General features: G+C 34.5%; 1 protein-coding gene across 8 annotated transcripts in view; it reads left to right on the plus strand.

Moving 5' to 3' along the window:
- SOX5 (SRY-box transcription factor 5) overlaps positions 1-27,532 on the plus strand; it is a 1,021,040-nt gene that overhangs the window by 581,708 nt on the left and 411,800 nt on the right. The window lies entirely within an intron of this gene.

A 27,532-nucleotide genomic window follows, 5' to 3' on the forward strand; every position in this document is an offset into this window, starting at 1 on the left:
ATTCCACGACCATGAGATCATGACCTGAGCCGAAAATGAAGAGTCAGACACTTAACCGACTGAGCCACCCAGGTGCCCCAAACCCAAATCTATTTTTGATATTTTACCTGACACATCTTAGAGTCCATGATACACCTTTTAACAAAATTTGGATGTTAACATTGGTCTCATGATTACTATATAATCTAAATTCTAATAATGACGACCACTACCACTCTATCACTACTACCACAGTATTCTTGAATTTCAGTGAAAGGAAGAGGTCTCATGTTCTCATTTTTCATTTCACTGATTCTTTGAGTTTTGCAGAATGGAAAGATTATGAATTCTGCAAACAAATATTATGGGGAGGGAGGAGCTGTTAATGATATCCCTAAAGGGAGTGCTACCAACTTCCATGTCCTCCCTTAAGGATTTCAGCAGACCTCTAAGGGAGGCATGTTGGTAATGGAATTAGACTTGGAGATCTAGTCATAGATCCTATCTACTGGTTGAGGACCCCTACTGTACAGACATAATTTTAAAGTGTTATGAAATATCTTAAAATATCCTGTACTGGCTTCAGACTAGCTTGTGAATTACCAGAACATTTAGAGGGATCCACATCAGCCCTGTTCTGGCCATGGAATTCCTCACAAGAAGGTATGAGTTGCCAAGGGTGTATGCCCACACAGATACCCAAGACCCCACCTCCTGCTCTTCTATACCATACTTCAAGGTCACAGAACCAGGAATTCTTTCCCAAACAGCCCAAACCACTGCCGGGATTTACCCATGTCTTTTGTTGCCCAGGCTCCCAATTGAAGACCTTGTTGCTGTGGGTGCTCACCCTTGGGTCCAAGGGAGTCATGTGGCTCCCTGGGAGAGAGGTGGGGACAAAAAGCAGATACAGCATGTCATTTGGAGGGGGAGAGAAGGAGACTATCCTATGTCTGAAATGGTGAATACGAATAGACCAGATTGCCCTTTTGGCATATTTTTTAGATATGTTAGGAATAAGACAACCACAAAATGGAAATTACTAAAAGAAAAGCATTTTTGAAACATTTCATCAAATATGGGCTAGGATTCTTTGTTGATGTTGCCTCCCAATATTCATAGTAATCATTTCATATAGGGCTTATTAATGCTATTTCCACATCTTATCATGTTCTGTTCAGATTTTGGAACTCATCAACCTTCCCAAATTTTATATATTATATGTATGTATGTATATGTATGTATATATATATATATGCAAATTATACATAAAACATGTCATATATATCATATAGATTGAAAGCATATGTATATGGAGAAATATTATAGTTGGAGGAATTAGAATATTTCATTAAAATTTCATCAACAGCAGTGAATATTCAAAGAAAATGAAGTAATGTCTTCAAAGTTAGGAGGAAAAAAGATATTAACTATTTTTTTTTATATTATGCAAGAGATACTTTCAATCATGCAGTAACCTAGTATACTATTCACTGACCCTATATTATTCAAGGGGATCTAGCCAGGAAAATAAAGAGGAATCTTAAGAAAAGGAATATATGAAATACAGGTAATAGTAGCAGCTAAGGGTGATCTTAAGAAGGTAAGGAAACAAGAAAGTAAATGAAAAAGAATTTGTTAGATACTGACCCTTGAAACATCCCCTTCAAAAATAAAAAAAATAAATACTACACTTTATTTTTCATGAGGTCAATACAACTTCTCAGTATATAGTTAAAAACAATATTGTGTTAATTACTATTAACAAATAAATTAATCTATAGTGGTCCTAAGTAATGTGACAAAAAGAATATAAATGATCAACCCTCATAATATAAAAATAAAATTATAGCAATTTTTTTTGAGGTAAGGGAAGAGAGGTAGAGGAAAAGTTTACTACTGACCTCACCTTTTACAGAGAGAAGTAAATAGATATTGTTTTAATTGCTACATTAAAAAAAATTACCACTTAATTATACAATTTGAATTTAGAAAAGCAATGACTAAAAGAACTAAGGAAAAAATGATCTAAAAATGAGGAAGGAAGGAAAGGAGGATGGAAAGGAAGGAAGGGAGAAGGAAAAGATTTGATAGTGTAAGTCATCTAAATAATTTTTTGTACATAGTGTCTATAGGTGATAAATCATTCAATAGAGTACATGGGAAATTTTATTTAATTCTTTTATAGCAATGCAAAAATCAGTTATTGAGTGACTTTCTGTTAATGTTGACAAATCTTAAATTTCAAATAAATGAGCAACATAGTTTAGAGGTAGGTAGGGAACCTAGAGTGAGAAAAATCTAAGTGTTCTCATTGGCTTAGAACTCAAGATTGGTTTATGATAGAGGCGATAAATTCCTTATCATTTAGATTGAAAGCAAATATGTCACATTATTTCTACAATTATATAGTTTCATATACTGTGAAGAGCATTGGATAATGATTGCAAAGGACATTGAATAGCTCAGAAAAATGATGTATATGGCAATAACAAGTAATGGTATTTTGGGAATATCTATCTACAGTCTTATGTTTTAGTTTTTATGTATAATTAAAACTGTACATGCTTTCTATTATTAATTATAAAGTTTTATTTCCTATATTAAAAATAAATCAAAGGAAACAGTTTTAAACTTTGATATTCTTGATTGGCTCATTTTTTATATTGGCTACATTTGGATTTCATTTTTATTTTAGATTGAAGACATAAGTGTTGAAATATGCAACATGGTTTTCTTTACTTTATGACTAAAAGACAAATTTTTGGACATTGAAAATATCGTGAGTCAATCTGTTCTTGGAAATTTACCAGCTACATTTTACAGAGGTTTAAATTAAGTTAGCACACCTTAGGGTACTTACTCCAGCAGAATTTATTGAAGATTAATAATAGTTATATGAATCACATGTCATAATACGTTTTTATCCAGTAAGGTGTCATTTAACTTCATAAATCCAAAACACACAGTGTGCAAGCTGTCCCAAACTTGTGAACAGGTTGTTTCAAATAGTTTGTTTGGAATTTGGAATTCACAACACATTTTCCTACAGAAATAAAATTATGAATTTTTTTTTTGGATAACTGGCCAGCCCACAAAAGCTTATTTAATCCACAAATTAGTATCTGGGCTGTAGGTCAAACAGATTTAGAAATGCTAGTCAGGGGTACTTGTGGTTCAAGAGGGACAAGAAAAGCACTTGTTCCTTTTCCTTTTCTTAGGTGGGGGTGGTATAGATAAAATAATGAGATAATTTTGTCCTCAGCACTTTCAGCCTCTTGTTATACATCCTCACATTTTTCTATTATACTACTTTCTGTTTACAAACTTCAGTCTCATTGACTTTACTTTTTTGGGAGTTGGGAGCTGAGGTTGTGATAAAATAGCACAAAATCACTTTATACCTTGTTCCAAATTCAAAAATTATCCCTTACTACTTCCCCTCTGAGCCTCTCCATATTGTGTTGAGGATTTCAAAGAAAAGTGGGAAGAAATTAATCTTGACTAAATTAATTAACATTAAGTTATAGATGACAGTCTCGTAATACAAATCTTATTTCCTTGTTGTTGTACCTATTTCTCATTCCCAAATAATTTTTATCCAAGTATGAACTGAATGATATTTCAGAGAAGGTACTGAGGTTACATACAAAGTTCAGTCACAAGAGAGTCTTTTACTATATTTGGGAAAAGAACCCATTTCATAGACTCTGAAGCCTCTTTCTTCTAACTTCTTTCCCATCTTTGTCTCCTATATTTGCTTTTTACAACAGTTTATTCTTCTACTTCTAAGCCATCAGATTTTTATAAAAGTTGATGTTTTATTTTATTTTGTTTTTAAACACTGAGCGCATTGACAGTGAATAAAGGGTCTCTTCCGTGGGTTTGATGTTCTTTGTTGTACACCCCAGGCATATAAAAGGAACTAAATGTATCATTATAATGACAGACACAGTTTACCCACTTTTTTGACATCTGTAAAGCCACCTACAAATGAATGTCTAAAGGACTTCCAAGTCACCTCCTAGGTAATATTCCTTTCATTATTTAAATCTACTTATACTCGTATGATTTCTAGGCTTAACAAAAGTTCATTTGCTTGTCAATAAAATGATTAATATTAGGCTAATCCCTGGATTTATTTCTTAGGTTCTGCTAACTTTCATTTCTCTTCCTTTCTTCTCTTTCTTACCTTCCTCCTCCTTCTTTTTCCATATATATATATATATATATATATATATATATATATATATATATATAGTGTTCACCTAATTGAAAATACAGACATAGTCTGTAAGTGACTAAAACTTTTTAGAAACTGTTCAACCATTTCCTCAAGATTAGTCAAACTGCCTGTTGTCAGTTTCTTAGCAATTCTGACAAAATCGGTTTTAGGTTTTTTTAATTTCAGTCAGACCGTTTTTTTTTTTCTTTAGCAGTTCAGAAAATGCTACTTTATGACTATCTAAGGATTTCACTGCCTTCCATACTCTGAAGGACTTTAAATTGTTTCTCATTTATTTTAAATTTTTTTTTCAACGTTTATTTATTTTTGGGATAGAGAGAGACAGAGCATGAACGGGGGAGGGGCAGAGAGAGAGGGAGACACAGAATCGGAAACAGGCTCCAGGCTCTGAGCCATCAGCCCAGAGCCCGACGCGGGGCTCGAACTCCCAGACCGCGAGATCGTGACCTGGCTGAAGTCGGACGCTTAACTGACTGTGCCACCCAGGCGCCCCTCATTTATTTTAAAGTCAGCTGTTTCAAGAGAGTCAACAAATAAGTGTTGAATAAAAAAATCTCTTCTTTAAATTTAAAAAGATTATATAAATATGTGCCTTTTTTACTCATTGGTGTGCTTAATAGGTAAAATGAGTTACATGATCTATATTGGAGGCTGATGTGTATAACTGGAAGGAATATGCTAATCCTAATTTACCCGTGCTACTTTACTTACAAGTAAGCTGAGAAGGATAACTTTTGTTAGCTTAAGTAACATGGTGGATTAAACACAACTCTCAGAGTATAAAGTGTTTGAATTCCTTTCTGGTCTCAATAGAAAAACTTAAATAGTGCATACTATGAGTAAAATACTTACATTATGCATATTCATTGATTTTATCCTCACTGTAACCCTACCAAATAGTTTTTATTATCAGCCTTACTAAGAGATGGTTAAACTGAGGCACAGAGCATAGCTAATGAGCAGCAGAAGCAGGATATAAACCTAGACAGTTTGTCTCAAAAACCCATGGCCAGTGACATCACACTGTCCCACTAGAAGGAAACACATAAAATTTCAAAGCTTCTAAACACAAACAAATGATTCATAGCAGGGCACTGCTGACTATAATGAAGAAAAAACAAACCATACTTCAGAACAACTAACCAACCAACCAACTAACCAACCAACAGAAATGACAAAAAAAAAAGAAAAAAAAAAGAAAAAAGAAAAAAAGATTAGATCTGGATATAGAGAATACATAGGACCCTAATCAATCAACTGGGTATTTGTTCTTTCATATTTATACTTAGTCTTGCTTTATTTTTTTTTTTTTTTATATAAGCACATCAAATTCACCTTAACTGTTATGGTCAGGTTTGGCTCTAATGTTACTGTACTGAGTTGTCATTAAGATGAAAAACCAATAAAGGAACTTTTAGATGGTGTTCTTATGCTATCTATATAACATTAAAAAAAATTTTGCAAATCTACTTTTATTTCAATAAAATATTTGAACATTTTCAATTTTATAGGCCTATTTCTAGTGACTAGTTTAGAATGTATACATATTAGTAAAAAATGACTAATGGGCATTAATTTATTTTTGTAACAAATTTAATACAAGGCAGATGTATGATGAAATAGAAGTGGTGTACTTTACCTTATCTTTAAATAGAAGAGATTTATGTTTAGATTCATATTTTAGCTTCTTTTTGCCAACCTCCTTTTATAGGTAATTTCCCAAATATACCTAGATAATTTTCTTCCTTAATATTGTCTTTTCTCCTAACACATGTCAAGTTTTTATTAATTTATTCTAATTCTAATTTTTTATCTACTAGTTTTCCATCATTTTAATATCACCCAAACTTAATCCTTAATCATTTGTTTTTCCTTTTCTGCATCAATCCATTCATTTTAAAATTATGAATCCACAAATTACTTTTCTCTTTCTTTTTCTTACAAAATTATTCATTCTCTTTCTATACTATCTTCTTACCATTCTTGCCTAGAAACCTAGGGATTTCAGAGAACTAATCATGTACCTAATTGTTTTTTGGAAGATCATAATCTAGAGTTTAAAAGGAAAGAAGATTGGCTGCTTGTGAATTTGTCTATCTACGATGATTATTCCCCCTATAATCCCTTCATGTTTTAATACTAGATCATATCTAGGTAAAATTTTCTCCTTTTAACTCAGAAGGAGAGTGTAGGATTTTGTTTAAGTCATTAAGATAAACAATGTTAATGTCAATGACTACAGCAAAAACATACAAACCAAAAAGAAGAAAGAAAAAATTATAATTCTCCAGGATATGTTTGGATATGTTTAGTGTCTTAGCTTTTTAGTTTTGTAATATGTAAGATTTCATTAAAAGCATAATACATATTAATTGATTATAGAAATGAATAACTGTAGTAATATTTTGAGAACATTTAGTTTTTCCATTTTTTTAATAAATATGGTTCTTTTAGAGCCTCAGTTTTTAATCTATAAAATGAGAATATAAAACTACCTATTATTGTGTATCTTGAGGAATATATAATTTAGTGGGTATAAATGCACAGGCACAGTGTTTAGCACTTAGTAGCTCTCAATCTATGCTGATTTTGCCCCTCCCCAAAAATGTAAACTGTCAAATTAATTAACAGACGTGAGATGGGTAAAGGATTTAGCATATTCTATCTCATTCTCCAAAATATGAGAATTAATGAAAAGGCTCAAAATTGATTATTCTACTCTTTTGTGAAAAGATATTTTTTGAAAAAAATATCTACACAGCTTTGCCATCTGTGAGTCAATTATATGCTTTTTGTGTTTAATTTATATGTATTTAAGGCAAAATCTCTGCACTGTAGAAGAAGGGCTAGTGGTAACTGCAGTGGTAATCTCCCTAGATAAATTTGTATTCATTGCACCAAAAAATGCATCAGCTGACACACCTACTAGGATGGCTGTAATAAACACCAAAAGATTCAAACAAACAAGAAAACCCAGAAAAATAACAAGTATTGGGAAGAATGTGGAGAAATGGGAACTCTCTTATATTGCTGGTAGGAATGCTATGGAAAACAGCTGAGTAGTTTCTCAAAAAACAAGATGGAATGACCATACGATCCAGCAACTCAACCCAGTGTTAAGTACCCAAGGGAACTGAAAACCAAGACTTGAATACATACTTGCAAATCAGTGTTCACTGCAGCACTACTCATGATAGACGAAATGTGAAAACACTCTCAGTGTCCATCATCAGATGATTGGGTAAGCAATTGTGGTGCACCCATACAATAGAATATTGTTTAGCCATAAAAAAGAATGATAGATTCTACAGTATGGCTGAAACCTAAAAACATGCAAAGAGAAATAAGCCAGATACAAGGGACAAATACAGTATGATTACATTAAATACCTATATTAGGCAAATTTATACGGACAGAAAGCAGATTAGAGGTTACCAGAGGCTGAAAGGGAAGAGAGGATGGGGAGTTATTACTTAATGGTTTCTGTTTGGGGTGAAGAAAACATCTTGGAAATAAATGATAGTAATGGTTGCACAACACTATGAACGTAATTAATGCCACTGAATTGTATACTTGCAATAGTAAATTTTATGAGGTATACATATATATATGTGTGTATATATATATATATATAGTATATAGCCACAAGTAAAAAAATTGATAATGTAATGCATCACAAACAATTGAATTGTATACCTTAAAAGGGTGAATTTCATGGTATGTGAGTTATAACTCAATATAGTTGTTAAGAAGCCAAAAGTCTGTTAGGTGCTCCTTTGTTAGGAGGGAGTTATTATGTTTCTGTCCCCGTGATAGTCTATGGCATACACGATACTAATGTGGCAATGTAAAACAGAATGCTGCTGTGATGAACTGTTACACAGCAAGAATGTGTAACATGTCAGGGTGAACCCGTGCATGCAGATATGCTATTATGCTATAAAAGGCTTCGGGGCTTCTCCAGGTTGCTAAATGACTCACTTAGCTGGTGGACGGCTCAGTTGACCCCAGAACTTCAGAGTTCCTTCTTACTAGAAAGTCACTGTGGAGCGTGTCCTCACACTTGTGCCCTTTTGTATCATACAAAATATTTGTACTGTGTTTGCTAGGTTGGTAGTGAAACAGAAGATTTGCGACCTGGAGGCATACCCAGCCATCTCTGAAATGGTGCCTGACTTTAGCTCTAGTATTGCTGAATATATTTGGAATTTTTTCACTATATGAAGCTATCATTTTTCACCTTGAAAATAAGTGGAATAATCAGCAAGCAATGCTCCAACAATGAAAACTAGGTTGAGCTAGCTTAGCTGGGAAGTAAAGTTACCCTGAAGAAGTAGAACTTAAGTTGAAGTAGAGTGTAAGTAGACAGTAGCCAAATATAAATTTGGATAAACATGATTACAAACAGAAAAAATAGCAGAGGACAGAAACCTTCTTTCAGAAAAGGTTTAGTATATCTTGGTAACAGAGATAAAGTGCTGTGACTGGAGCTCGGTAGCAATAAAGAGACATTGTGTAGACTATAGTAAATGTTAGGGATTTGATTCTAAGGAAAAGGTAAAGACTGAAGAATTTTATGCATGGGAAAGAACACGATAAGATTTTTTGTTTGAAGAGCATCAGTTTGGGCATTGTGTGGGGAAAAAATATGGATTGGAGAGAATGAGTAGGTAGAGACAGACAAAGAAGAAATTATAGTATTTTAGCAGATGATAATGCTTTGGACTATTGTGGCAACATTGGCATTAGAGACAATTAAATGATTCAAGATATATATTTAAGAAAAAGAACTAGAAAGACTTGGAGATAAAGCAGATTTGGGAGCCAAAGGGAGAGTGTCAAGAATAACTGAATCCTAACCTTGGCCCAAACAGTTGAGTGGATGTCAGGCTCCATTTATCATGACAGAAAAATTAGAGGGGAGAGTAGCAAGGGGATGGGTTTACTGTGGGGACATGCTGAGTTTGAGGTACCCATAAGACATCCCAGTGGAGATAATATAAAGTTAGAAGAGGGGTCTGAGATAGAAATATTATTTTGGAGTCTTGATATGTACATGTTACTAAAATAAAAAGATGAAATGAATTTGTCCATGGGAGAGAGAATAGTTAGAATTGATGCTCAGACCAAGCAGCTCCATCATTCAAACGTTGAGCATAGAAGGAACAATACTCAAAGTCCACAAAAGTACAGACAGAGAACTGTGATGAAAAATAGGGCCCTGTTGTAATGGAAATAAAGAGAAGAAACTGTTTCAAGGAAGGTTTGGCCAAGGTCACGTAGTGGAAAAAATGAAATTTCTACTAGGTTTGGTAACATGGAGTCATTGTTAATCTTAGAAATGGTAGTTTTGGGGGGCACCTGGGTGTCTCAGTAGGTTAAGCATCTGACTCTTGATTTCAGCTCAGTTAATGATCTCACAGTTTGTGGCATTGAGCCCCATGTTGGGCTCTCTGCTGACAGTGTGGAACCTGCTTGGGATCTTCTCTCTCCCTGTCTCCCTGCCCCTCCCCCACTTATGCATGCTGTCTCTCCCTCTCTCGCTCTCTCTCTGTCTCTCTCTCAAAATAAATAAATAAACATTAAAAAAAAAAAAAGAAATTGTAGTTTTAGCACCACTGGGTGAAGCCCTACTATATTTCATTAAGCAGTGAAAGTAAGGTGTTTAAATGGTAACAGCAAGCATCGACATTGTTTTGAGGAAGTTTGGCTGAAAAAGATTCAAGATCCAGTACTAGAGAGGTTAGTAGAATCTATGTTCTGCCATGTACTATTTGACCATTGGTAAGTTACTTAGTATCTCTGATTGTGTACTCTAATCAGGATGATACTAACAAGAATGCCTCCCTCAAAGGGCTGGTTGAAGAATATTTGTAACAAAGCTTTGCTATTAGTAATACTTAATAAACAGAAGCTACAATTATCCTTGATGTGTATATTGTAATATCCTTGATATCACAGGTGTCTTTTCAGCCACAAAACAGAACTTCATATTCTTCAAAACTAGGAACATCAAAGCTAGGACAATAAGAGGATACAGACATATAGGAAAATATAAATCTGTTTATGCTAAGTAGTCATTTAAATTTCTTATTATTATTTCTTATTAAATTTCTTATTCTTATTATTAATATTTGGTTAAGAAGTCTTTCCAATTTCTCATTCTCTTATACCAAGACATTTTTTTTTTACATATATCCTATTATCCTACAAAGTTTTATTACAGAAATAAAATGCATAGTTTTTCTCATGTCCACTGGCTTAAAATTATTGTGAAATTATTAGGATATTTGAAAAAATACTGTTTTTAATCAGAAAAGACATTTATCTGGGGAACTATTATTCTAGATAACTTATAGAGTAAACACTATCTCCCTATTTCCACTCTATGTTGTATATTGTCTGTATAATTTAATGAAAGGAAACTGTTTTGGCAGATACTAAATCATCCAATTAAAATAATTTAGAATATTTTGCATATTTAGTTACTTTTTAATATTTCCTATTTACATATGTTTTAAATGCCTCTTAAAATAACAGTTCAGCTTTTCATTTTGCTCCGTTTCAATTGGCTTTTTTTTTTTTTTTTTTGAGCTGCAATGCATCTATTTTAAACAGAAACATTTCTCACATTTCAATTTGAAATGTTCAGTTCATTACTATGGACCCACCTAGTGTTGACTTTTCAAATTCATTTCCTTACTCTGTGTGTATGCTTATGCTATACATCATATAAATCTTATAATAAATGAAATGCTTAAATAATCTTAACATTTACAAGCTCATTTCAGAATATTAATGTTTTTGTTTCCTTTCTTATGATATGCATTGTATGCAACATAAACAATCTGAAAATAATTGACTATGGGTTAAATACACAGCTGCTGGAAAGCATCTTATTGCTCTTTTCAGCATCATTCACTCAAGAGGAAAATATAATCACTGGTATGAAGAGTGGTATTATTGAAAGAGGTCATTTTACATAGGACTTTGTGTGATTTATTTTATGCATTGGAGTTACTTTTCTAAGTTTATAAACAATACCTTATTGGCTGTAATAACTGCTAACACATTGCATTTCACAGTTTACAAAGCATTTTTATGTATATGGTCATATTAAATACTTATATCGTTTCTGAAAGATAGGCATTGTTATCATTCCCAATTTACAAATGAGGCAACTGAGGATCAGAGGTGTCAAAGCAGAATTATGACTTGAACCTAGGTTCTCTGACTTCGCATAATAAATGTTTGTGTTTCGGCAGTGTATTGCTTTTGAGATCTTGGTATATAATTCAATCAATGCATATGAATTATAAATAAGTATGTACTCAGCATGCATATTGCCTAAAATTTGTCCTGTCATGGACCTAAAGTGCCAATGTTCAGAAATGGGCCTATTTACTCATTACATTAATAAGTTTTCATTAACTTTACTAGGCAGTTCAGTATCTTTTTCTTCATTGCCATTTCTGTAGTTTCACTTCTCAAATAAACTACTTTGGTTCAATGTGTTTATTTTTGATATATAAAATTCATTGAAATATAAAGCTTATTACTTAGATGTTTGTGACAATCACGGCATGGAATTCTCTCCCTTTCAGTTTCTGCCGCAAGAGAAACAAACTTGTTCCTTTCCTTTATGTGGGAAGGGAAAAGAAAAAAAAAAGTCCAGCACAGACCATTTACTCAAGCAAACTTAACTTTTTTTTTTTTTTTAATTTTTTTTTTCAACGTTTATTTATTTTTGGGACAGAGAGAGACAGAGCATGAACGGGGGAGGGGCAGAGAGAGAGGGAGACACAGAATCGGAAACAGGCTCCAGGCTCTGAGCCATCAGCCCAGAGCCCGACGCAGGGCTCGAACTCCCGGACCGCGAGATCTGACCTGGCTGAAGTCGGACGCTTAACCGACTGCGCCACCCAGGCGCCCCACAAGCAAACTTCTTAACGCATCTATCTATCTATCTATCTATCTATCTATCTATCTATCTATCATCTATCTAATCTATCTATTTTTGGGGTTCCCCCCTGCAATAGACAGGAAGAAATGGGGGGAGAAGGAGAAGAAAAAGGGTGTTCGTTTCCTATCTCTTCTTCCCCCACACTATTACTCCTCAAGTCAGAAAACTGAATATGCAAAAGGATATTTCTGCTGTTTTCTTTGAAATCTTGACTAAGTGATGAAATAATCTGCATCAAGTAATGGACAATTCAAAACTTAGAAGGATGACTATCACGGTGGTCAGCCAGTGCCTCTCAAGCTGCTACAAAACCAATTGTAAGGCTGTAAGCATGTGCTTAACTGCACATCTTCCCAGTGGTTGTGGTTATTTATTACCTGGGAAGTATCACAAGGGAATCATAAGCCTGTATGTTGAGGGTGAGTTCACAATTTGTCCAGGAAATTGTCTAGTGCTGGGGTGCTTACCTCTGGTCTTCTTTCCTGATGTCCCCACCATCACTTGGTTGTGGGTGCTGGTGTTTTCCAGGTAGGATCTGACGGTCACCCGACGTGATCTGGCAGCCAGTATTGAACCTTAAGTGTTCAATAAAACCAAAGGCAAGTTAGGTCTTTGTCTCAAACATGAGAGTGCAGGCCACCTGAGACTAGATTTGATACTGGCCACTCTTGGTATTCAGGCCACTGTGCATGCTAATGACCACCTGTTCTGGACTCTGGATGTGGATAAGTTACACAGGCTCCATGGAAAGGGCAGTTGGCCGACAGCGTCACCAATGAGGCAGTGCTACCCCACGCAAGGCACGTCGTGGACGTCTGTGTGCACACCAGCCATGTTCCCTTCATGGCCTGCCCATGCTGGGGCTGTCAGGAAGGGGCCACTAGCCAGGTTTGCTCTGGTGCTGGCCTTGGTTCTTGTCAAGGTCTGCGCCCCAAGTGGATGCTTCTTCAGTCTAGTTCTTTGCAAGCTCAGGCCACCAGCTTCCTGATGTTATGGGTTGCTGTCAAAGATTTCTCCAGTTGGGCCAAACTTGATGGAAACATGTACATATACTTTGAATTTTATAGGTGTATACATGCCCATATGTGTATATTTATATGAACATACAGTTATATTTTAAATAGTCGAATAAACCTTTCTATTTGAGGTGCATGAAATACTTGAAAAACACTCAGATAAATGATCGTATTGGGTGACCTGGTATATAACATATAGGTATGCATATATAAAACATATATGTATGTGTATACACATACACATGCACACACATCCTCAGGGAATATAAACTTAGGGAAGCACCCATATTATGCTGGACCTCACACGTCCAAACAGTTAACGGTCTGCTCTAGGAGTATATCAGGTCACATGTTAGCTTCCTTTTCCAGGTTGGCCTAGGAGGGGATATGAACATGTTCTGTTTTTCCTAACATCTTACACTGGAACCCCTATGCTAACAGGACAGCTGTGTATCTTTCAGGAAAGCATAAAATACTTAATAACTTAGGTGTGTCTTTTCTGCCAGGAGATTGGTCGCAAAGTAAGCAAGGGGGATAGTAAATAAGCGTTTCTGAAGAATACATATAAATTGTGGGAAATAAGGGTGACAATTAACAGTCATATAGCATATTAGGATAGCAAAAAAATAATAGATATGGGGAAAGGGTAAACTTGTGATAAAAATAAGCCATTTTATGGTATATGTTATAAAATATTTATAAATATCTAGTTTATATTATATTAATACTCCTATATTTACCTCCCATAGTAGGTCTTAATTTGTTCTTGCAGACATTTAGAATTATTTTGGTGTGATGCTTTTCTACCCATGCTTTGAAGAGAGAGGGTAGAATCCTCTTCTGTTCTGCCCTTGCTCCCTTGCTCCAATCCCTAACACACAAACTTACCCTTATTTTTTTCTCTTTTCTACCTAAGTTTTGTTTGTTTTTGTTTTTGAGAAAGTGTTTTAAGGCTAAAAAGTTTGAGCATTACTGCTTTAGATTTTTATTGACCAGTTATAACTAGTTTATTATCAATGGGTTTTATTTGCAGAACACTTATGTAAATAGTATACACTTCAAAGGCAAAAACAATCCATCGACTCAAACTTACTTCCAACTTTTTGTACTTTGTTCATGCATGCCTGCTAGACCCAAGATATCGTCAGTTGTGGTAATCCTACTGAGCATTGTCTCTGAAAGCTCTCTAAGGTCAGATCACTAAATTAACCAGTCTAGTTCCCCCAATAACTGACTTTTGCTCTTATATGGATATGTCAGATTCAGGGATCAAGAACAATTCCGTGAATTCTGCGTCTGCTTTTATAGTTTCTTAAACTGCAGGTATGCAGACAGAACTGCACATATATAACAGAAAAGCATGACTATATGTATTTGACAGGAATTATAGGAAAAGACAAACGAGGTAAATTTATTATTTTTGAATTTATAGGACATAACTGATGTCTATTTGCATTTGCCATGACTAGTCTTATGTTCAGGCAGCATCCTTATTTTCTCTTGTGTTTCAACATGTTAAAAGGGTAGCTTTCTGTTTGTTAAACTGGCTTAAGAAATTATTTAAGTATGCTTTAATTAAAAGGAGGTTATTTGCCCTTATATGCCCTTGGATGCTTCCATTAGAATGCCCCTTATGTAATCGTGCAGTTTTCTTTTAAAAGAATGTGCTTGCTTTTCTTAAACTAAAACAGAGTAGGCATCTTTAATATATGTGTTGGTATTTATTGTTCCCCCGCTATGCTTCCAGAATATCAGAATGATAAGGGGAAATCATTAGATTCTCTCCATTTAATTTAACAGTTTTAATTGGACAAGATCATTATTACATTTTCTTTTAGTGAATTGTAGGTTGGTTTTTCAGTGAATCAAACTGTTCAGGTTGCTTACTTATGAGGTTCAGCCCTTGGCATAGTGTCACTAATGATTTCTACAGGACCTTGAAATAAAGCTACAGGAAAATCTATCAACAAAGAGATATAAATGGAATATTTTTAGATCAAAAACAAGATTCAAACCTTTGTACTGGAAGAAAAGGACAACAGTGGGCAACTGCATACGTGATCACTTTAAATGCAATAAAAATGGCAGTGACTGACTAATTGCCAAAATAACATCTGGACACATGGAAAACTGGGATGGCAGTTGTATTTGACAGGGATTATTGCCATTATTAAATTAATAAAGAAGGCCATTATGTTATGAAAGTGGTGACTAGTTTATTTTTTCTCAAAAACTTCAGATTTTTTTTTTAATTTCAACATTTTTTTCCTCACTGGTCTATTTTTCCTAGAGTGTGCTTTCAGTTGATATTTTCCTTTTTCTGGTGCAATTCCTATGTTCTTTCTAGAATTTTATTTGTCGAAAGGAATAAAATATTTCTGTGTATGTTTTCGTGTGTTTCCAGAGTGGTAAAGGAAGGCTATAGAATTTATGATTTCATCTTACCAGAGATGAACTAACTCTGTTCTTGTGTTTTAAGAACATCTCTCATCAGTGGTCACCTAATTGCCAAAATCAATGGTTTTTCAAATAGGCCTCTTTAAAAAAATCATCATTATGTTGTTTGTCCTTTTTAAAACTTTAAGTTTTGGAAAAGATACCTGTGATATCAAGGATATTACAATATACACATCAAGGATAAGTGTAGCTTCTGTTTATTAAGTATTGCTAATAGCAAAGCTTTGTTACAAATATTCTTCAACCAGCCCTTTGAGGGAGGCTCAAAGGTTTTTCCAGCAGGTAAAATGCATTTTAAAGTATTTTTTTAAGTTTTTATCTATTTATTTTGAGAGAGAGAGTACACACAAGCAGTGGAGGGGCAGAATGAAAGAGGGAAAGAGAGGGGCGCCTGGGTGGCGCAGTCGGTTGAGCGTCCGACTTCAGCCAGGTCACAATCTCGAGGTCAGGGAGGTCAGGGAGTTCGAGCCCCGCGTCAGGCTCTGGGCTGATGGCTCAGAGCCTGGAGCCTGTTTCCGATTCTGTGTCTCCCTCTCTCTCTGCCCCTCCCCCGTTCATGCTCTGTCTCTCTCTGTCGCAAAAATAAATAAACGTTGAAAAAAAAAATTAAAAAAAAAAAAAAAGAAAGAGGGAAAGAGAGAGAATCCCAAGCAGGCTCCATGCTGTCAGTGTATAGCCTGACTTGATCTCAGCAGCAGCCGTGAAATCATGGACCTGAGCCGAAATCAAGAGTCAGATGCTTAAGTGACTGAGCCGCCAAGGTGCCCCAAGTGCTTTTTAATAACAAAAATGTTACATATTAATTATAGGCCTCTGCAAATATGTTTGCATGGGGTTTGCCTATCTGAACCTGAGAAATATGTATAGTTTATAGGCAACCCTTTGGGAGAGTTTAGTTCTGTTAGATGTTATTTTTAACTAATTTGATTTATGTATATTTAACTTGTTTTGAAAAATTAATGGATTCACTTCAAAATGAAAAAAAAAGCTAAAAAACCATATAGCAAGAAGTTTTAACTCACATATCTTACATCTGGTCAGTTCCCAGCTCTCCCTGCCCCACCATTATAATCGTTTTTGTTTTATTTTCTTATGTGTCCTTTCATTGTTTTCTTATGCATATACAAGCAAAAAGAAACTGGATGTTTTATTTTCACACATTTTGTGGCATACTATGCTCAGTTCTCAGTTATGTATTTTGTTTTGCCCTTAATATATGTCAATAATTTACTGAAGATCTTTTTGTGTTTGTGTGATTCAGTGCATAGTTACAGTCTTTTTTTTTTTTTAAATAGCTGTATAGTATACCATTGTGTTGTTGTACCCCTAAATAATAGACCCTTGGGGTATTACCAATCCTCTGCTATTGCATGCTGTTCTATGGTGACTAACTTTGGATACATAACGTTCCGCACATGTCAAAGTATATCTCTAATAAATTCCCAGAAATGGAATTTGCTTGGTAATTTTGGTAGATATTTCCAAATTGCCATCCATAAAGGTTATATTGATATATATTTCTAATAGTAATATGCAAGAGTGCCTGTTTCCCTAAGTCACAAACAAGACTGTAAATAGTAGTAAGCTTTTGCTGTAACAAACAATCCCACTCTATCAACGGATTACAATTATTGTTGTTTTTTTTTTCTTGTATGTGTTACATGAGGGCTCTGGATGTACTGGGGGTCAGCTGCATTTGTTGGCTTGATTGGACTGGGCTGGAGTGCCCTTGACTCCATGTCTCCTCCTATTGTAAGATCTAGGCTGAGGTGAACAGTCCTGGTCTTGTATATGCTATTCTCATGGGGAAAGACAGAAACAAGATGAGGTGGCTGAGCCAAATGAATCTTTCATACAGAAAGCTCCATATTCCATTGTGTAAAGCAAAGAACATGTCTTAAGACAAAGTCAATGAGGTAAGAAGTAGACTCCATCACCTTAGAGTATAGCAAGGGAGAGAACAAATTGTTTATGAATAAATAATACAATTTAAAATCAAATATTCAATAAAGTTTTGATTTTTTGCCAAGCTGATAGATTTAAAAACAATGGTTATCACATTGTCATTGTAGATTGTATTAAAGAATGCCGAACATCTTTCCTTTGTTTAAGAACCATTTCCATTTCCTTTTCTTTGGATGAGTTATATTGTTTATCTGTTTTACTGTTGGATTGTTGATCCTTTTATTATGGATTTCAAAGACCTTTTCACATATAGAGACTCACTCTTTCCTTTGATATTAGTTGCATATATTTTTTTCCCAATTTGTCTCGTGTCTTTTTTTTTTTTTTTTTTTTTGGTGCCTTTTATCATCCAAAAGTTTTTGTGTTTATATGGTTGGATTTATTTATTTATTTATTTATTTTTAATTTTATGGCTTCTGAATTTTGATCCATTGTTAGTAAGACTTCTTTACTCCAAGATTATATTGGAAATTGCTTAGTTTCCCTTCTGGTAGATTTACATTATTCTTGTTGTTGTTTGTTTTATTGTTTTTGTTTTGTTTTATTTTATTCTTTGCATTTGAATCTTTATCCATTTGGAATTTATACTCCTATTTGCATGGAGTTTACTATTTACTATTTACTATTCTACTTACTAAATAGAATATACTAAATACCCACTCTGTGTTGTTGTTTTTTTTTTTTTCAGTACTTTCTTTTTTATTCCTTTGGTCTTCAAATCCATTCAATATACATTTTTAAAAAATTTTTGAGTCTCTATATTATATTTTAATTTCTGGTGATCTGAGACCTTATTCTTTTTGTTTTTCTGATTATTCCTCTTTGTTTTGTTTGTTTCACATTAACTTTTGAATGAATTTATATAGTGTTTTAAACATATGCTGGCATTTTAGTTTGAATTCACTAATAAGCTTATACATTAATTTAGAAAGAAAAGACATTTTTTTATGATATTCATGCTACCTATCCAGGAACATGGTATGTCTTTCAATATATGTTAAAGTTTTCTTCAATTCAGTCTTGTATGTGAATTCATTCTTTCTTAGCTCCTTTATCTTTTGTGCTACAAATCCTAATAGGGCCTTTTTCCCCCTCATTATCTCTTAATAGCTGGGTGTTAGCATATATATGAAAGCTATTGATTTCTACATATTACTTTTTTTCCCCACTGTAATTTTGAATTCTCATAGTGCTTCTGGGGTTTTCAGTTGATTCTCTGATCTATATTTTATTAACTCCAACAAACGAATTCTAAGTTCTTGAAGTTCAGAAAATGGTCATCATATTTTAAGATCACTGGTTACTTAAACTCCCCACAGAATTTTATTTGTCTCCCAAATTAATACTTTTATCATTTGATTTTGTGTTGCCTATAATTTTTGGAAGTAGCTCTCCTGCACAGTGTAATGGGTACTAGGTTTGTAATTAGAAGACTTGTGTGAAATTGTGGTTCTGCCTCTGACAAGCTGTGTATTCAGAAGCTGGATAATTATTGTCCTTGTATTTCACTTACCTTTTCTATGACATGGAACTGATATCAGTAACTGAGACACTCTAGATTTGTTTTGAAAAGTAAATGAAATTATCTGTGTAAAAGTTGCAGATTTATAGTTGGTAAGAACTTATATAGTATATAGTATATATAATATATATATATATAGTGTGTGTGTGTGTATATATATATATATATATATTCATATTAAGATGTCTTAGGATATTGGCCTGTGTTACAAATGCTTATATAGTCTTTTAGTCTATGCTTTGATTTCAAGCGAGATTTTAAAATAAATGTTTCTGATTGCAAATCCATGATTTGTTTAGAGTTAATTAATTGGTATTTTAAAATACTAATATACCATTTGATACCTAAATAGTTCTTCAGTTTCAGGGAAGTTTACAAATATATATACATTTATTACAGGAAGTATACAAATACATACATGTTAATATATATATGTGTGTGTGTGTGTGTGTGTGTATACATCCTGTGTATAGTCTGACTGAATTATTTTCTAAATTACGGCAGTAAGTCATTTTTTTAACAATAATACAAATAAAAGAAGCTGTCTATTTGGCAGGGGTTCTACAGAGTGCTCACAAAATTTATTTTAAAAACTAGGTTTTCTTGAACACAATTTACCTGTCAGGATTTCTATCATTGCAACTTTTTAGTTTGAGTTTCTCATTTGATGTTTTAAAATTCTGGATAAAGGTAGAATCGCTTCCGTTTATTTCTCTATGTGTGCCACTCACGACCATCGCACACATATGACATGTTCAGTATAGTAAGAAACTGCTTTTAATTCTCTTTATTAGATAGTACTAATAAGTTTATTTGTACATATCAGAAAAAAAATGAAAGCTGTGATTTGAAAATTCAAGTACAACAAATTTTTCAGAATCACAAAGAGGTGAATTTTGTCATAAAATTAGTTCTTTTGAAAACATGGCCATTTTCTGTGACCAGTTAAGTTCTCCTGATGATTTTAACTTCAATGAATTTAGCAGAATTAACTTTCATTAATGATAGATTTATTTTTCTCATCATCTTGTATTGACATGTGAATGCCGAGTTGTTACATATTTAAAAGGATTAAAATAAGCAACAGGGAGTAGTTGCAAGACATTTTTTAAAAGGATATATAATTGGGATAAAACTGAGAATGGTAGGAAATTTTATTTTGCACGTTATAAATCGACTTATCGAAGAAGAGATTATAGAGTCAGAATGTGAGAGTCAGAGGGACCTTAAAAATCATTTTTCCTGAGATGTTAAAGATTTAAGTTAAACCATGCCACTAGTAAGAAGGGAATAGAGGCTATCTTAGAACACAAACTCCTACATTTCAGTTTAGCCATAATTCTTTCACCTGGGCTGCTCTAGATGTCAGTAGACAACGTTGTTAATAGGTAACATTTTCATTTACTAGGATTAAGATTTATCATCTACTTAGTGTGCAAAGGAAGACTATAAATGATAGATAGGTGTAATTAACTTAAAAGTGAAGCTAAATGTTCAAATGTTTTCCTAATTTACTGAGTTTTATCTCTTATTTCTACTCTGATTAGTTAATATCAAGAAATGCATATAACATCTATAGTGAAAAACTTCCCTGAAAGATGTGTACTAAACTATTTTGCAAAAATCATCTACTAAGTAAGAACCCAACCTACGTTGTAGCAACATTATGGTGCTACTTCTCACTTTGGGTCTGCCTCTAGGTAAAATGCCAATGCAGTACATTCCCTGAATTTCTTTCCAGGTTGAAAATAATACAGAAAGTTGGATGGTTAAGAGCACTCTTTTAATGTATGATCCCATGTATATGGCTTCTATTTTCATGAGTTATAATGGCTTTTTTACTCAATAGGAATCATGATTTTTTACCACCAGAGTGATTGGTTCATGTACCTCTCATCCTCATGAACTGCAAACCATTAGAAATCACCACTTATCACAAGGAGAGATGATTGTGTAATGAGCAAAAAAAAAAAATAAAAAATAAAAAAAATAAAGTATAAGTCCAGTTGTTCTTATTTTCCTGAAATGATTCTTTCTATAAGACAGAAATTCCATTGCAAAGTAGTTACATAGGGAACAGCAAAATAGGCTCCTGTATTTTCCCTGGGATACCAAAAATTATCATATTGAGAAAGAGAATATTTAGGGGTGCCTCAGCAGCTTAGTCAGTTGAGCATCCCACTCTTGGTTTCCACTCACATCATGATCCCAGCGTCCTGGGATCAAGCACTGCATTGGGCTCTGTGCTAAACGTGGAGACTGCTTGAGATATTCCTTTCTTTCTTTCTTTCTTTCTTTCTTTCTTTCTTTCTTTCTTTCTTTCTCTCTCTCTCTCTCTCTCTCTCTCTCTCTCTCTCTCTTTCTCCCTTTGCCCCTGTCTCCTGATCATGCTCTGTCTCTAAAATAAAATAAAATAAAAATGAATGTTTCCTTAAAAAAAGAAAGATTGTTTAGAAATTATTTTGTTAAAAAGAGCCAAGTTATATGATGAGTAGTACTAATTTTGATGTTTATTATCACCATAAATTGGATAAGAGTACTATTATTTAATTCTTTTTGATTGTACAAAGAACCATCTTTTATATTAAGTTATTTGTGAGGATGGGGCAATCTTCATTCTACGTAACTTGGTTCAAAGTTTGGACAGTCACTTAGCATTAAAACATACTTATGAACACTTTCCTGTGCACTCAATATTTAATTACTATTAGGTTATATTGACATAAGTCAGAATTTGGTGCCTTTTGAGAACTTCAAGGAAAGATGTTATTAGGTTTGATGTTCTCCATCTCTGTACCTATTAGTTGTGGGACCACAGATAAATTAATTAACTTATTGGTTAGCCTTGGTTGCTTCATTTGTAGTTGGGATAATACAGCTACATATCTAATGTAGTTTTTTTAATATTGTGAGATAATTTGTTTTTTGTTTTTTTGTTTTTTTTCAACGTTTATTTATTTTTGGGACAGAGAGAGACAGAGCATGAACGGGGGAGGGGCAGAGAGAGAGGGAGACAGAGAATCCGAAACAGGCTCCAGGCTCTGAGCCATCAGCCCAGGGCCTGACGCGGGGCTCGAACTCCCGGACCGCGAGATCGTGACCTGGCTGAAGTCGGACGCTTAACCGACTGCGCCACCCAGGCACCCCGAGATAATTTGTTTTATATGTTTCACAGTTATGATAGAAAGTTCTCAAAAAAATAAAATTTATCATTTTGTCACTTTAAATTATTCTAAAGGAGATAAATAGTAAGATATCAATCAGTGGGAACTATGACTGGGAATGGCATCAGGTCTTTGAGACAAGTCTGACAATGGAGTTTCTAAAGTGAAAAGGAACACTTAAAGAACACTAGTTGGTCAAAAACGTGATCTGAGGAAAATTCATATTCTAACCAAATGGCAATACAGAAAGTATGAGTGTACAAAAAACTTGAATTTATAACCTCTTATTATATGCCGATTTCCTGGCAAAAAAATGCATTATGGGAAATAGAAAGTTTAGGTATTTTTAAAACCATGAGCTATTGAATTCCTTAGTTGTTTTCTGAAGAGGTCCAATTACAAGACTCTAAGTCAGTTTGAAGCCACACGTGATAGATAGGTCATGGTGAGCTTATCAGGCGTTTGGTGAATGACTCACAGATATACATTGGTTGAAAGTTTTGTGTTTCTTTTTTTTTTTTTTTTTTTTAAGAGAGTGGGTTCTTTTCAAATGTTTTTGTGATGAAGTAAATAACATCGTGGGGGAAAAATAGATGTACATTTTCTTAAAGCCTCTTGTGTCAAATGTTGGTATTGTCTGACACTGATTTGCTTTAAATTTATTGTGGTTATAATACTAAAAGTTTTATTTCTCAAAAATAACCTTCCAAATTCCATAAAATGTGAAAGCTGTAGCTTGATGGTAGGAACATTCATAAAATATCAAAATGTAATCTGTACCCATGACAACATATTGCAATTTCAGTTATTAAAGTAGAAGGTGTGTAACAATTATATCTTAAAGTAGAGGAATTAAACAGTTCCTTTTAAGATTAGAAGAAAAAGGGGCACCTGGGTGGCTTAGTCGGTTAAGCATCTGACTTCAGCTCAGGTCATGATCTCACAGTTCGTGGATTTGAGCCCCACATCTGACTCTGCACTGACAGCTCCGAGCCTGGAGCTTGCTTTGGATTCTATGTCTCCCTCTCTCTCTCTGCCCCTTCCTTGCTTCTTCTCTGCCTCTGTCTCTCTGTCTCTGTCTCTCTCAATCTCTCTCAAAAAATAAATAAACATTAAAAAAGAAAATCAGATAAAATAAAATTAGAAGAAAAATATTAGAAATGCTTGCTTGAAACATTGTCTGGAAAGGGTTAAGTTTGGAAATAACTTGTCTATGATCTTTAAAGTTCCTGATATTCTCTTTGAGAATTTTCCAATAGTGTTCCCGAGCATATCTTGTATTTCCTTAGCCTGTGTGAGTCTCCTTTTTATATTTGCAATGGAAACAACATGAACTCAAAAGCACACTTTTCAAGTTCAGTCCATTCTCCAGAATACTGTTTCAGCAGTGTCAAAGAGACTCATTAAGTGAAAAATTGTTTTATGGAGTTTCTATTGTAGTTTGTGCTCTCTCCTGCTCTGAAGATGTATTTCTGTTTGTGTACATTTGTTTGTAGACATTTTTATATTTCCTACCAATTTAATTATTATTCAGTGATCATTAGTGCTTTCTGATCATTTGCTTATTTATTTTGGTTTTAACTTTTCTTACCGTGTTTATCCTAGATGGCTTGGATATGAAACAATTTGAATTTTAGTCATATATATAATTAGATTTGTTACAAATTTTTCTTGAATTCTCCTTTTAAAGCTGTAGTACTTACCTGGGGGTGCCTGCGTAGCTCAGTTGGAATAGCATGCAACTCTTAATCTGGGGGTCCTAAATTCAAGCCCCACATTGGGTGAGAATATCAGATATATAACAAATTGCATATCTTAAACTTTTCAGGCAATTGATAAAGCATATAGATTTATTTAACACATATATTGTGCTAGTCATTAACACATATTTAATATTTACACATTTTAACATTGAATATAAAATAAAAGTATTTATAATAGTAATTTACTATTAAATATTGGATTCATTGGATCAATTGAATCATTTTATAATATTATCAATAACAGGATTTGAGAAGAACATTTTAGAATTGCCTTTTCTTTTGCTGACATCCTAAAGTCTTGCAGAAATGTTAATTTGCAATAGAGAACTCAAACGAGAGAAAACTTTTACGGCCTAGAGAGATACATTTAAAATATTTATTCCATTCAACCATCAAATACAGCACCAGCTTAGTGCCAATGAGATTATATCAAATTGAATTTTATTAACAATTATTTGAAAGCCTTTAGGTCTGTTAAAAGTAAGTACTATCTTGGGATTTTCATTCAGCTATAAATTCTGGATTGTTATTTTATTCTGTATTATGGTGTCACAAGTGAAATAAGATCTGGTTTCAAGTAACAAATGGGCCACTAATTAGTTGTATGACTTTAAATTCCTCTTGCCCAAGTTTAAACACTGGGAAAGAAGGATATACCAGTACTCACTCTTTTCTGATCCATGAGCTAATCTATGTGAACAAAATTCCTTATGAGCTTGGAGTTCCATTAATTCAAAGTATCATTATTAGAATAATCATTATTATATTGGGCAGATTTTCTGTCTAGTTCCTAGTCTGTTTCAATTTGCTTAGCAGGGATGATTGTGCAAGAAATAATTTGTTTTGGAAAGGCTATAGGGATGTTTATAGAAACATGTTGAGATTGTAAACTAACTTCCAAACCATTTAACATTTTCCTATATGTTCTTTGTGTTTATTTCACATATGTATACCTATGTATACAATACATATATTATATGTACAATATACCAATACATAGATCAAGTGTCTATGAAAATAAAACCAAAGGCAAGGAAGATTCTGATATGAGCATTTTTCCTTTCTAGTAAAGTTGGCCTCAGAAACTCATACTCGCTTTCTTACCTGCTCTGGTGACCTTCTGGATTAGAGTTTCAGAGAAACAACCAGAGGTAGTAGCTGTAGCAAGACAGCAGCTGGGACCATACGGATCTCAGCATCCTGCCTTATGGCCATTATCTTTGTTTCTATCTTTATGCTGCCACTATGTCTCCTCCTTGTGCTCTCCCTACATCCTCTCCTTGCTGCCTCCTCCTCTTCCTGATCTCGTCTCCCATTGCCCCTAGGAACTCACCCTCCCTCCTTCTTCATTTTTCTCTATTGATATTAGATGAAACAAGATACCCTAATTAGGAAATCTTTTAAAAACTATTTTTTAAAGTGTGCGCAGCCATGCAGCTACCGTTCCCTAGTTCCCATAACCACTGTTAACAATATACAAAATTATTTCTTGTATACTTTATCAATTAGACCATATTAGATTGTAGGTCCCATAAGGTCTTAAATAAAAAATAGGTCTTTAAAATAAATGCAACAATTCACTTATGTTGCTATGTAGGAATGGGTTGTTGTTGTAATGAAAAAAATAATTTGAGGCTAATGACAAGAATAGTGAGTAATATCCTTCCCCCTTCCCCAACTGCTGAAAAAGAAAATCATGTCAGCATCAAGTCATTTTTGCCACATCCCTTGTTAACAGCTTTTTCAGGGTGGGTCATCATTCTGTGTTTTGTTAGTATCTTAACTCCATAGTGACATGCTTAAATCTTATTCCACATTGATTTTGTTGTATGTATACATTTATTTTTAGGATATCCTGTGAATGATGGGTCCTGTTATTAAGTCATTATCAACTTTGTCAAAAAATTTATAAGCTTTCAATGAAGAATACATTTATTAATATGAGAAGGTTAATAACTGGTTTTTCTGTTTGGAATATGTGTAAGGTGTCTATGTCTAAAAAAGTAAACTTACTGTCTGCCTGTCGCCAGAAAAAAAAAAAGTGGGACCTAATCAAACTGCTATGGGGTCAACCCTTGTGGTTTTAAAGGCCCTTAATGTTGTCCAGCTGCAAAATAAAAGGAATTGGGAGGGGAAGTTGGAAGGAGTGGAGGGGGTTGGGGGGGAATGTGTGGAAAAGAACAGGGAGTCTGGCTTTTATTTTTTTTTAAAGTGAGTTCAGTGCCAGCCTGGACATTGGCTGTGCAGACTATTGAGCCATTGTCTGCTCCATTTCCAGAATAGCCCCCAGTTAATCACTTCGGCTTTGAAGGGAATTTCCTCGTGGAATTCTCCACAGAAAATCTAATCAACTGACCTGCCCTCTCAACAATGGAAGGCTTTTTTTTCTCTCTTTCCCTTATTGGGGCGGGCTCTGTAATGTAGCCTTTTGTGCAGAATGAACCCTCCCAGTAGGAGTGGAGAGCGTGTGTGAGTGACTGAGTGTGTGTGTGTGTGTGTGTGTGTGTGTGTGTGTGTGTGAAGAATGCACACTATCTCGTGTTGGTGAGTGTGTGCTCACTCCCTGACCAGATGCTGCGGTGCGCGGGGCAGCCACCATCTCTGCATGCGTGTCTGTGTAAGTGTCTTTCTCTGTGTGTGTATGTGCCTCTGTCATTTCATGTCAAAGGTACATTACCTGATTACCTTCCTCGCCTGCCAGATTTTTATCTAGATAATTGGAACTGCTATGGAGGCTGTGCCTTGCCAGCCAGCTTAGGATCTGTAAAGCCATAGTTTGTCCACCTTGTTATCTGTGGCTGCCTGGGCAGAGGAAATTAAAGAGACCCACAGCCAGGGGAGCGCTTCCTACCTCTGACCTCCCCAGCAATCCGGGACAGGACAGTTTGTTGGTACCATCTTTCTGGTGTGGTTTGGGTTTTTGTTCCCTCGTGTGTGTATTATTTTGGCATGTGGATACCTATTCCCCTCCACATCGCACATCGTGTTTTATGGAGTTTGGAGCTGAGGAAACTTTGGTTGGGTTGCCAGGACGTTCGCACCACTTTGTGGAAAGCACGAGCTAACAGTGAGACCGACAGAGTGAGTGACAAGTTGTTTACAGGTTTCCTTGAAGGGGCCTCTGCTATATTTCAATCTGTCAAAGTTGCTTTTCTTCCCTCAGAACAATGCCTGATTGTTGTGTGTATGTGAGTGTGTGTGTGTGTGTGTGTGTGTGTGTGTTTCCGTGTGCGCACGGAGAGAGCCTAGAAAGGGGTGAGAGGGACTAACAATTCTTTGTGTAAAAATGATATTACCAACATCTATTTTTTTTGCTTAATTAGTTAATAAATGCAGTTTAGTCGTGGTTCTCTTAGTATACAGATTTCTCTTTTAATGAGCAGCAAATGCATTAAAAAATCATACTGTTTTGTGTGTGTATGAGTGTGTGTGTGTGTGTGTGTGTGTGTGTGTGTGT

The sequence above is a fragment of the Herpailurus yagouaroundi genome, unplaced genomic scaffold (genome assembly GCF_014898765.1).
Source record: "Herpailurus yagouaroundi ecotype Mexico unplaced genomic scaffold, PumYag 166, whole genome shotgun sequence".
NCBI classification, from domain to species: Eukaryota; Metazoa; Chordata; class Mammalia; order Carnivora; family Felidae; genus Herpailurus; species Herpailurus yagouaroundi.